At 42.5% G+C, this 13,212-nt stretch overlaps 1 long non-coding RNA gene across 1 annotated transcript in view; it reads right to left on the minus strand.

Annotated features, from left to right (window-relative positions):
• Positions 1-13,212, minus strand: part of LOC103279864 (uncharacterized) — a 206,838-nt gene that overhangs the window by 121,972 nt on the left and 71,654 nt on the right. Inside the window, exon 2 of the long non-coding RNA XR_507031.3 lies at positions 2,019-2,151. This is a non-coding gene — a long non-coding RNA (uncharacterized LOC103279864). The remainder of the gene's footprint in view (positions 1-2,018; positions 2,152-13,212) is intronic.

The raw sequence follows: 13,212 nt of genomic DNA on the forward strand, positions 1-13,212 counted from the left end.
TGGAGTGGAAATGCAAAGCGGTTGATCATGCCATGAGCTGAGCCCGAGCCCTGTCATGAAGAGTTATGCCTTTTGTAAGATCACGAAGGAAATATTATTTCAACACAAAATCAAAGAGCAGATAATATGCTGTTCCTGATAGGAATAGTCAAATCCTTCCATTTATTGGGGAAAATAAGAGCACTTTATAAACACTTTCATGTTTTTCTTAATGTTAAAAAAATATCAGGGAATATTCAACATTAGCTCAGACATACAAACAGATACATGCCCCAAATGCCTTTCTTAGAGCAGAATCTGGATGGTACCAGACAAATCACATGCTTTGTTCAACGTAAGTAACTATCAGTCTCAGTTGAATTTTACTCCTTCTGCTCTGTTCCCCCTGACTTTAATTGACAATTTTTCTTCTGCTTGGATAAACAGAGATTACAACAATATGGTTTTTCCCCTCTATTGCTAATATTCTTGGGATTTTCTAAGGCCAATGAAATAATCAAGCAATGGATCTGGAACACAGTCTTGCAGGAAAACAGAGCAAGAGTCCAATGCTCACCCCCAGTAGGCTAAATGTTGCTAGACCAATTATCTTTATGCTCTGGAAAACACCAAATATTGCTGAGCTTCTACCTATCAACATTCTGCCCTCAGCTTTTACTGGAAGGGACATGCTGACAAATTCCTCATGTGCTTTGTATCTACCCCTGTCAACCAAGCATATTTGAGTGTATTGATGATGTTCTGTTATATTGCTAGTGTTATAAGGATATTACAGATCTGATTTTGGAAAAAATCTCTAGGCAGATCTGATAAAGTATATAGCTCCCTTTTTCTTTCAGATTCCTCTGAAGAATGAGTATTGAAGATTGCAAAGTTTGTATATTAGCTTATTGCACTAGGAGTAAATTTGTCAAGTGTCATCATAGCTCACCCTAATCCTAGCAAATGCTGTTTGATATTGATTCTGAAGCTGAGTATTGGAATTGCCATTAAAGTGTTTATAAGGAATTCTAGAACTTGAGTGCTATTTTCCCTTAATTTGGATTTTTTTTTGTTCTGCTCTGCTTGTCCTTTTCATGACTGATTGTAATAGAGTTGGTAGATTGATTCTTACTTACCCATCACAAGGAAAGGATAGTCATTCAGGAAAGTTATGAAAACTATACAAGATGTAAACTTATTCAATTCTTTGCCACGTAAAAATGAAATATTAAATCTATAACTGTACAATAAAAACACAATGAGATAAAACACCATGTTATTGCAACCCTATGTAAGATCTTGGAGCCTCCGGTGGCGCAACTAACTTCAAAGTATAGATCAAGTTCAAATATCTGCATAGTCAGTCATCTAATATATGACTAGAAGATTTGCTGATTTATGGAACAAAGCAGGTGTTTCTTCTGCTATTGATTTTGTTTTGTGTTTAGAAATATTTTTTCAGCATTTGATTTGATAGATCCAACATTTTCATAGTGTATGTGCCACCACATCGTCTTGTATTTTCTGGTTGAATCTCTGTGTGTGTGTGTGTGTGTGTGTGTGTGTGTGTGTGTGTATTTGAAACCCACATAGGGTGCAGAAAATAAAGTTATGTACTATGAACAATGGTGGTTCATCTTCAACTATCTGAATAGAGATTGTGTATATACATAGCATAATTGCACTTTTGGTTGGAACACATTGTATGCTATTTTAATATCTAGTAATCTAAAACACATTTTGCCCTCTTCATAGATGGTGTCAAATCAAATCAAAAATCTCTATTACAGTCCTAGACCAGCATAAGGAGAGTGGGGTACAGTCTCATAAAAGCATTGTTTCCATGCCACGCTATTGCTTCCTCATGTTATCTTTGAGTGTCTGAAAGCACTACACCTTTAACTTCACTTTTGCCTTCTTCGCCATTTGCATTAGACCACAAACTCTATTTTAAATTTGAGAATTGAAGTGATTTATGACTTAGATGGGAGAAAGCTGCAGAGCAGAATTTTTCAGTAACAAAGAACTGTACTTACCTAGATCATCGTGCAAGTGCGAATAATGCAAGATCAGAAATTTCTTTTGCTTTTACTGTGGCATCCAGGGAAATCCTTATGGCACACTTCTGTTGTACTTGTATGGAAATTACCCCAACTTCAATGAGATTGTCTGTCAAAGAACATTTTCTTTCAGTGTTTTAATAAAACTTGATTGTCTAGATATTTCATACTTTATTGATTAGACTCCAAATACATTGTTTTTATTAGCAGCCCCATATGGAACTATATAAACAAATTACCCATTAAAATAGGTAATGCTGTGCAGCTAATGCTGCTCTCATTTCCTACAGGCTTGAGTGAGTTTTTTGTGCTATATTAACATTTCACTGTTGCAAAATAGTGTTAGATTTTATGTGAAGATTGGACGTCTAAAAATATGCCCATTGCAATCTAGAAAGCAAAGGCATGGCCAAACTACACATGTATTGCATCAGGTAGGCAAACTGTCATTACAGCTTGACTATCACCTCTTCCCCATGATTATTCCATTCATCACTACTGATAGGTAAAATGTGTCAACAGCTCCCAATCCTGCAATGTTTCTATCACACCTTGGTGTAACGGGTTCCTCCCAACTCTACCAGAATACCAGTAGTAAAGTGACATCAGGGAGTAGGATTCTCTTCCTCTTCCCCCTTTCCCTTCACTATTCCCAAAACATTCCTTTTCTGATTATTTTATATTTTATAGTTATATTTACTTTTTTTGTTCTATTCTGTTTTTCAATGCTGGGATTGCAAAATTTCTCCAAAACCTTTTTTTTAAAGGAATAGTGGTAGTGTAGGACAATGGGATTTCCAGGGTATTCAGTAGCACAATTGCAGAACCATGAACTGGTAAATCTGAGCAATGGCATAACTGAAGAGGTGTGATATTGAAGGTGCTTGACCCAGTATGTTTCTGCTATTCATAATAACATGACTGTAGTGGAATAGTGAGTTCATGTGAAAAAGTCTCAGGTAAAAAAGTATATGTGTGCATCCTACACTATCATGCCTACTCCCATTTATTGCAATACACCTATCTTATCAAATTTAAACATTCAAGAAACCAGTGGTTGCATTAAGAAAGATCAGCTCCTTGGCTTCAGTATTTTCACACCTCGAGTGCTTGGCATTCATTCATCAACAAACCCATTATCTAATCATAGAATAACATGTAGAGAAATCACAGAAACTTGCAAGCAGAATTCAAATAGGAAAATATGCCCCTCTCGCTTTTCTTAGGCTGAAAACAAAATGAAGCCGATATAGTAGCAACATATGTCAATTCTTTTTAAGAAAATAAACTGTTTACCTACACTGCATCCATTATATGTAGTTCAAGCAAAGGCTGTGAGAATGGCAAAGGAAAACAATCATACCTTGTGAAAATAGGTTTTTCCTGTCTTTCAGCACACAGCACCAGAGATCACACTCAAACCACCTATCCCATTGTCTGCAGATCAAGAGAATGAAAGGATCCCTTGATGTATCCTCCATTTTTATTTATTTATTTATTTCCCTGCAGCTGAAACAATAGTATAAGTACTCCTGTGATAGAATGTGAATTCGCCACCCAGCCAATCATTACTTTTGTTGTGCTTTCCATGTAAATTGTGTTTATAATCCTATCAAACAGAGAAGACACACTCTATTAGTGACCTTGGCTCTCAGCTTCTATCACATCCTTGTCCTGTGTTAAGTAGTTTTCCCAGAGTATTGCAACTCTGAAGCAATGAAAAATCTAAGAGATTATGTTTTCCCCTGGTTTTAAATCAACAGATGTAGTATACAAGAACTTAGGTTTAACTTGATTGACTGACTGACTTTCAATCTTACATTATTTCTAATTTCCTCGTACTCTGGAGGTAGCCAGGTGTGTATTTGCACAATTAAGGCTTGTGCATTAGATGTGCCTCTTCCTTGATACCTGTCAATTTTGCAAACATCCCTTGGGATGATTCCTCCACTCCTCTTTTCTCCACCTATCCTCTATTACTTCAGCTGATATCACGGCAGGTAATGGTTGACTTGTAGGACCCGTGCTGCAGCCAGAGACAACCATAACACAGAGAATGGGAGGTGGCATTAAGGGTGGCTATATGGTGGTGCCCTCCCTTCTGTCTCCATAGTAGCTTGGGGAGTTCTACCAGATCAGTCTTAGTTTATTTGATCAGGGGAATCATACCCCCTCGCTGGATTGTCGCTTGTTGTGGTGAGGGGGCTTGCGTGTTCCAATGAACCTGCGGGCACTCCCAGGAGTGGCCACAGGGGAGGATCCAGACCAAGAACAATCCGAAGACCCTAAGACCTCAACGGCGGAGCAGGTGGAGGGTAACATGGTACATGTTACAATGGCTGTGAAGGCGGAAGAAGCCTGCAACAGACTGAGAAGCCACTGTCGTTGTGTAATCACACCACTGCTGGAACCTCACTCTGTGAAGACTGTGTGTTGACCGTCCATGCACCGACTTCCACACATTAAAAAAAATCACGCACAGGCATCTTCCAAGAAAAATTACTGGAAGACCATCATCCTCTAACTACGAGGGATCACCTAAGTAAGTACCAGATCAGCTCTAGTTTATTGGACCTGTGTTGCAGCATACCCACTAGTGGTGTGCAATTTTTTTTGTTAGTTGTTGCAAGTCATATCAAATCCATACTTACGATACAATATCCAATGTGCGGGCATGGCCCAACCAAAAACATAACAATCAAAACTTATCAAATACTTTTCATTTGAATTTTGTAAATCTCAGAAGCCTCCCAAAGTCAAGTTTCATTTTCAGTGCAAGAAAGCAAAGCAAAGTAAAAAAAAAAAAACAACTTTCTTTCCTCTTTAAATTAATGGCCTCTCACCATAAGGAAGTAGCAGGGAGAAAGTAGAGTTCACTGGGAAAGAGACTGAGAAAGCACAGAATTCTGAGAAATGTAGTTTGAGAAAGCGAGGAGCCCTATGCCAGAGAATTCAAAAGGTCCTGTCCTAAAGTACATTTCCCAGAATTCTACCCAGCATCAGAAAGCCCAAATCAAGATAGGGGAGATATTTTGTTAGGATGTGTCCATACCAGCTTGAGCTGAGCTGCTCCATCCACCCCATGCCATGGCTGTTGTAAGGGGGAGGCTGGCAATGCATCTCAGATAAGGACCATCTGGATTGGTGGGAAATAGAAACTATAGGATTGTTGGTGGGAATGGAATGTAGCTAGCAGACTGTAGATAGTGGGAGGGGTCATGGGTCAGCAGGATGATATACACAGGAATTGGCAGGAATTGTACAAAGCTGTCTTTCTATTGTTAGTAGTAAGAAGGAAATAAAGCTGTATCCAAGGAATTGCATTTGTGAGCGTGCTTTTATTCCAAGAGCTTCCTGGTTCTGACAGATTTGTTCTATAGCAGCAGCCAGTCAGAGTTCCAAGAAATTGTTGAATCTGCAAAGAGAAGGACTGACTGATACTTCTAGTAAGTAAATATCTGGGCTGGGCTGGGCTGGGCTGGGAAGAAATACCTAAATGTCAGTTCTATTGGTTAATGTGAGACACATTCAATTTTGTTGTAGCTTTTGTGATGTCTCATGGGCCATGTAGTCCTGTTCCTAGTATTATTGTGACAGATGAAGAGGAAAACTTGGATTTCCCACCGTTTCAGCCAGAATTGGAGCCCTTGCACCTGCAGGATATTTGCCCTCCAGAAGCCAGCCAAACAAGCCTTGAGCAGAAATCTCCCCCATTTTCTCGCCGAGATTATTATAGTCAACAAAGAGGCGCTCGCGAGGCGACTCGCCGGAGCGCCAGGATAGCTGCCAGACATTTAGCTGATTAAGTCTGTTTCCCTTGGGAAACTTTAAGGAGTCAAGCATCTGGACACAGAATGGTTTTCGTTTCTTGTTCCCCAGAGAAAATGTTCTTTGGCGGGAAAACAAGATCCTATTTAGGTGTTTGCTCTCTAAGGAACCCTTGCGGAGTCAATTCGTCAGCTCGTGGAGTGAGATCGTGTGTTGACTTCGTACTCCAGTTCCCAGCTCCTGAATCAAGTTCCCAGCCCTGCCTTGTTCCACGGATTTCTATGGACTCAGTTCTTGTTCCACGATTGCCTTGTTTCAAGTTGGACCTTGTCAAGTCTCAAGTCTTGCCTTGCCTTGCGTTTTAAACCACGGACCCTGCTTCTCAGATTCCAGCCTTGTTTTCCTTTCCTTCGGATTTATCTTAAGCCTCAAAGTCTATGGACAGTTCCCCACACTATTGCTTGCCAAATAGTGTGTGTTTCGGTGAAGTGGATTATAACTTTGGACTTTAATATCTTATATTGGACATTGTTTTCCTGGACTATATTTGACCTTTCCTGAAAGGTCTACTTCTGAACTATATTCTACACCTGTTTTTATTGACTTTATATATCTCTTTAATAAAGATATTAGATAGATTCTGGCCTCTGCGTATGGTTATTGGTGCTCTGCAGCCTGGGTCCTGACAGTTTGACTCCGCCACCTTAAGCACCAATTAACCTAGGCCAGAATGTCTACTGGAACCGGGGCGGAAGCCCAACCACTCAGCTATACCATCGCCAAGGATGAAGTGGACAGAATCCGTGATATGCTCCATACGCAGGAGGGAGAAATACGGGGTTTGAAGGAACGCGGAACCCGTCTCCCTGCTCTGGCGTTACCAGAGGAGGACAATTTAGAGGCGGCCGGCCACAAACTCCGGCGCCTTTTCCAAGGGGACAGGCCTTTGTCCCAGTACATAGCCGAGTTCCGAGTGCTGGCCCAAAACACCGGCTGGAATGACGTAGCCCTCAGGGGACAGTTTCGGGAGGGTCTCAACATCGAGATGTTGGAAGAAATCTCCAAGGTGGATCCTCCAAACTCTCTTGAGAGACTTATTGACCAATGTTTACGAGCCGAAGTCATGCTTGCCAACAGAAAACAGTGGCTCCGAGGCCAGAGTGGAAGAGCAGGAGTAAAACCTCCCGCTCCCGTCGGCATCCAACCACGTCCAATGTGGAGACCCCCGCCACCAGCCCCATACCCCAGAGGAAGCGAGGAGGAGCTGATGCAGTTGGGCAATGTGTGCCCCAGATTAGATGTTGCCGAGAAGGCCCGCTGCCAACGTTTAAACCTCTGTTGGTACTGCGGAAACAGGGGCCACTTTGCCAGAGAGTGTCCAGCCAAAAGAAAGCCCGCCACCCGTTTGGCGGCGGCGTCCTCCGTGGAGACAGAGACGGCCGAGGCGGCAAGCGCAAAGCCGGCGGGGGAAGCCAGCGACCGGGCGTAGAGAGGCTCGCCAACCCGGTCAAAAACCCCACTCAAGAGCCGCCAACCGGGGTCCTATTTCTCCTAGTGGTCACCTTGTGGTCAGCGAAAAAAGGACCCGTCATGATCCATGCCATGATAGACTCAGGAGCAACAAACAATTTCATCGATAGAGAGTATGCCAACTCTCGGGGATTACAATATCACGATTTCAAGAATGCCCGGGTAGTGCAAGCCATAGATGGCCGCCCCCTAAAGACAGGTCCAGTAAGCCAATGGTCTGAACCCACCAGAATGTGGATAAGGGAACACATGGAAGAGATTTCCTTCTTTGTTACCGAGGTTCCTCACTTCCCTGTGATTTTGGGAATTCCATGGCTGACACTCCACGACCCAAACATCTCCTGGGCCAACAGAGAACTGCAGTTTGCTTCTAAATATTGCCAAAACCATTGTCTTGTAGCCAAGGTCTGCCATGCCACAGACGCTGAACCTATCATCACCTTGCCCAAGAAATACTCGGACTTTTGGGATGTTTTCAATGAAAAGGAAGCCGAGAAACTACCCCCGCATAGGCCCTATGATTGTGCCATTGACTTGGTGGAGGGGCCCCCGATTCCGCGAGGACACCTCTACTCCCTGACTGAACCAGAGCAAGAAGCTCTCAGGGAGTTCATAGAGTCAAACCTCCGCAAGGGGTTCATCAGACCCTCTCAATCCCCAGCCGCTTCTCCAGTGATGTTTGTGAAAAAGAAGTCAGGGGACCTACGCTTGGTTGTGGACTATAGAGCAATGAACAATATCACTAAGCGGAACCGATATCCCCTGCCTTTGATCTCGGACCTATTAGACCGACTTCGAGGGGCCAAGGTTTACACCAAGCTGGATCTTCGGGGAGCTTACAATCTAGTTCGCATCAGGGAGGGGGACGAGTGGAAAACCGCCTTCCAGACTAAATTTGGATTATTCGAGTCCCTTGTCATGAATTTCGGTTTATGTGGAGCTCCCGCAATGTTCCAGCATTTTGTCAATGATAGCTTTCAGGATTATCTAGATCGGTTCTTGATCATCTACTTGGACGATTTTTTGGTGTTTTCTAGATCACAATCGGAACATGAGAACCACGTCAGAATGGTGTTACAACGATTGCGGGATCATGGACTATATGCCAAGTTGGAAAAATGCGCTTTTGATCTACAAGAGGTAGATTTCCTGGGATACCGTGTCTCGCCACTAGGGCTCTCTATGGACCCGGCAAAGGTGTCAGCAGTATTGGAATGGCGGGCGCCAACCAACAAGAAAGAGGTGCAGCGTTTCTTGGGGTTCGCGAACTACTACCGCAAGTTCATTCCAGACTTTGCCCGCTGGTCTGACCCAATCACCAGCTGCATCTGTGGAAAACAGCCCTTCCGCTGGACGGAGCAAGCAGAGGAAGGGTTCCAGCAACTAAAGAAGTTATTCACATCCCAGCCAATTCTACAGCACCCTGATCCTAAAACCCCTTTTGTTGTGCAGGCTGACGCCTCCGATGTGGCAATCGGGGCTGTACTCATGCAACCAGTGGGAGAACACCTTCACCCTTGTGCCTTTTACTCCCGTCAACTAACAGCCCCAGAGAGAAATTACACTATTTGGGAAAAGGAACTTTTGGCCATAAAGGCAGCCTTTGAAAATTGGAGACATTGGTTAGAAGGGGCCAAATTTCCCATTGAGGTTCATACTGACCATCGTAATTTAGAACATCTAAGAACTGCCCGCAAGTTAAATCAAAGGCAGCAGCGCTGGGCTTTGTTTTTTGAGCGTTTTGACTTCCAGATCCATTATGTAACCCCTGCTCAGACCAAGCAAGCAGATGCTCTTTCACGGAAACCAGAGTATGCTGCAGGGCGCAGAGAAACCTTCGAATCTCAATTGCTACAGCCTGAAAATTTTGCCACGCTCACAGTGGGAAACACCAAATCCACTGCAGTTGAACCAACTCCCTCTACTCCAGGACTCCTTTGTGCTCAAGAAATTAGAGCCAGTCAACAAACAGATGCCTGGGCTCAAGATCAAATTCGCCAAGGACTACGTTTCCCTTTCTCACTTAAGGATGGGTTATTATGCTACAGAAATCATGTCTACATTCCCCCAGGACCAGGCAGGGAAAAGGCACTTCGCCTGTGTCATGACTGCAAGCCAGCAGGGCATTTTGGACTATTTAAAACCATGCATTTGATCCTACGAGACTTTTGGTGGCCCAAAATCCGCAAGGATGTAGAGAAATATGTCAATACCTGCCCAGTATGTCAACGTTCCAAGACAAGAAGAGAGAAACCCTCAGGACTATTGCATCCCCTTCCTACTCCATCTCGTCCATGGGAGATAATTTCCGCGGATTTTATCACTGATCTACCACCCTCCCTTGGATTCACCACGATCCTAGTGGTGGTGGACCTTTTTACCAAGTTGGCCCATTTCATTCCCTGCGATGGCCTCCCCACGGCCAAAGAGACTGCAGATTTATTCCTTCGGCATGTTTTCAGACTACATGGATTGCCCAAGAGCTTAGTCACAGACCGTGGATCTCAATTCACCTCTCGTTTCTGGAAGGCACTACAAAAACTATTGGGCATAGACTCTCGTTTATCTTCAGCTCACCATCCCCAAACAGATGGACAAACTGAGCGCACCAATGCCACTTTGGAACAATACCTTCGCTGTTATGTAAATTACCAACAGGACAACTGGGCTTCCCTGTTACCTCTGTCAGAGTTTGCCTACAACAACGGTGTCCAGGCTTCAACCAAAGAAACCCCGTTCTTTGCAAACTACGGATTCCATCCACGTTTCTTTCCTTCTGTCATTGAAACCTCAGAAGTCCCCGCAGCGGAGGACTGGCTGCAAGAACTCACAGCGGTGCAACAACTACTGCTCCAGCAACTGGACCAAGCCAAGGAGGACTATAAATGCCACGCTGACCATCATCGCCAGCCGGGTCCCGAAATCAAGGTAGGAGATCGGGTTCTTCTGTCCACTCGCTTTTTGCCCTCCCACCGTCCCTGCCGGAAGTTAGATGCCCGTTTCATTGGTCCCTATCCAGTGGTGGCGCAACTTAACCCCGTGACTTTCAAACTCCAACTTCCGCGCTCTATGCGCATTCATCCAGTGTTTCATCGCTCCCTGCTCCTTCCGGCGGATGGTGTGCGCCCTGATGCAGACCGGCCGGCCCCCACTCCTGTTTTGGTGGATGGGGAGGAGGAATTCGAGGTTCAGGACATTTTGGATTCTCGCTTCCACCGCCGCCGCCTTCAATATCTCATTGACTGGGTGGGTTTTGGGCCTGAAGAACGCTCGTGGGAAGACGCTTCCACAGTCCATGCCCCCGACCTAGTCCGCCGCTTTCATCAGGCCTACCCTGCCAAGCCGCGTCCCCGCGACTCGAGGAGAGAGGCCATGTTTGAGGGGGGCCTTGAGGGCGGGGATAGTGTGATGTCTCATGGGCCATGTAGTCCTGTTCCTAGTATTATTGTGACAGATGAAGAGGAAAACTTGGATTTCCCACCGTTTCAGCCCTTGCACCTGCAGGATATTTGCCCTCCAGAAGCCGTATGGTTATTGGTGCTCTGCAGCCTGGGTCCTGACAGCTTTTTTGTCAAAAAATTTAAAAATTTCCCAAAATCAGTAGAAGTATGAATATTTCTGAAAGTTGCGGAGAATGATTCCATGCTATCTTGTGTCATTGTACAGAAAATTCAAGGAGACAGCTCTTGTAGTTTTCTTAAAAATATTTTTATAAAAACTACAAATGTCCTAAATATCTGTGGATAAGTGAAACACTCTGAAACTTGATAGGCTAACAGTGGTAAATAAGTTCTACTGTTGTAGCAAGTTTCATCCCAATAGCTGTAAAAATGAGGGAGAAAGGAGTCCCTGAAATTTCCCCACTTGCACAATTACTATAAAGAAAAAGTAATGAATTTTCATTACTCTTGTTATAGTAATGAATTTTTCTTTAATGACTCTTTCGAAACACTTTAGAAATGAAAGGTCGGCAGCCCCTAATTTTGTAATGAGTTTTGAAACATTTTTTTCATTGATCGCACAGCCCTAGTACCCACTATTGCAGTATATGCAAAAACTGACCCCGACATTGCCTGAAGTTTTTGCTGATGGGACTGAAAACTCATAGCATTATAATGCTGTAATTAAATAAACAGCATTACTTGGTTACAGACTCTGAGGGGATCCGAGACATTTAGGAATCAAAGATAATGCTTAGATTAGGTCTAACAGAGAGGATGGTAACATTATCAAAATCCAGTAAGGTGTATAATGAGAAAAAGGCAGGAAAGGGAACTTGCAGATAAAGTGAGTTTGGGTTTGGGAAATCCCAAAGCAAAGCAACAAAAAAGAAATATTAGAAAGATTGAAAGATTGAGTCCCCTTTAGGGTAGAGAACGGCGGGGTATAAATGGGGTAAATAAATAAGACTGGAGAAAGAGAGAGGGAGTAGTTTATGAAGATAGATATGGATACAGTTGTTTTCCCTCCCTTCCGCTCAGCTTCAAGTTCCCAGTTTAACAAAAACCCTGCAAGTTAACAAGTCTGCTGTGATTCCAGCTTGTCACTTCCATTACCTAACTATAGAATCTCTAAAATCCAGTTCTCATTTTTTTCACTCCCTATATCCACATAAGGGTATCTATTGTATAGAATAGAATATTCCTGATCCATCTTCATGAAGAAATATATAGAAGCAACGTTTGCTATGTAAAACTGTCAAGAAAAAGTCACCTTGTGTTGGCTTTACCATATAAAAATGGCACAAGAGCATAATTCCTTAAGTACTGGCAGATAATGATCTATTGAAACAGTATCTTGGCTGGTTACAATATAGAAAATAGTAAGATCAAATTATGTGATTAGGAAAAGTTAAGACTAGGCTAAATTGCAAAATCAATGTTTTCAAGGTGGAATGTGCTGCCAACTGTGGCTGTCTGGAGATTTAGTAAAGTTCATGGGTACACTGCTGTTGCTAGAGGTTACAACTATTTGGCTGTGAGGATGAGATTGCTGAAGCATCTGGTAATTAATCCCAACTTTGGGGAATTTCAAATCTTTGCCAAATATGCATGAAACCTAGATCACTTGATGTGGAAGGGCATCCTTACGGAGGTATATGTAATTCTTGAGCAACACAAATATACTGAAATATACCCTTTTAGTTAGTAACATATCATGACAAAAATTGGTTCTGTGTTGTCTAGATGGTTTCCAGTTGATTATTTGTAAAAAGTAGTAAAGCAGAACCATAATTTGAATTGTGTGATGGTTTCATTGCACAGGCTGCATTTATTTGTTCCAAAAAATACAGAAATCTGGATTTTAGTCTGCCACTTTGTTGCTGACATCTATCCAGTTGTAAAGTGGTGATGAAATTAGAACTAACCATAGCATAGGATACCATATTATTTCCATATTGCTGACATAACACATCTGTTAAGGGAGTAACCTTTAACAGCTGCAGTTCTCTAGAATTTGGTAGCTTAAATGAATATGAAAAGCCATTAACACAACTTGTCAAATTGAAAGATTTTTCCTTAATGGAATATTTTCCAATGTTGATGTGCAAAATGTCATGACTATACTTATCAGATTTTCTAGAAATAAGAAAAATCATATTGGCTAACACTAGAGATGAATTATCTTTTCATTGCAAATCTACCTTATTTCATATTTTCAATCAACATATGAACCAAAACACAGCTTATGCTGAACCACTCCAGTTGAGCAACTGAATAGAAATCTCTAATTAAAATGTGAATTAAAATGCATGAATTTAAGTAAAAGTGTGTGTAAAATAAGCACGTTGATGTGAATTATATTTAAAATTAATTATATTAAGAAACATGATTTCAAAAATGTGAATATGAGGCAAAATGTATTCCTTTGG

Source organism: Anolis carolinensis, chromosome 4, assembly GCF_035594765.1.
Source record: "Anolis carolinensis isolate JA03-04 chromosome 4, rAnoCar3.1.pri, whole genome shotgun sequence".
Taxonomy (NCBI): Eukaryota; Metazoa; Chordata; class Lepidosauria; order Squamata; family Dactyloidae; genus Anolis; species Anolis carolinensis.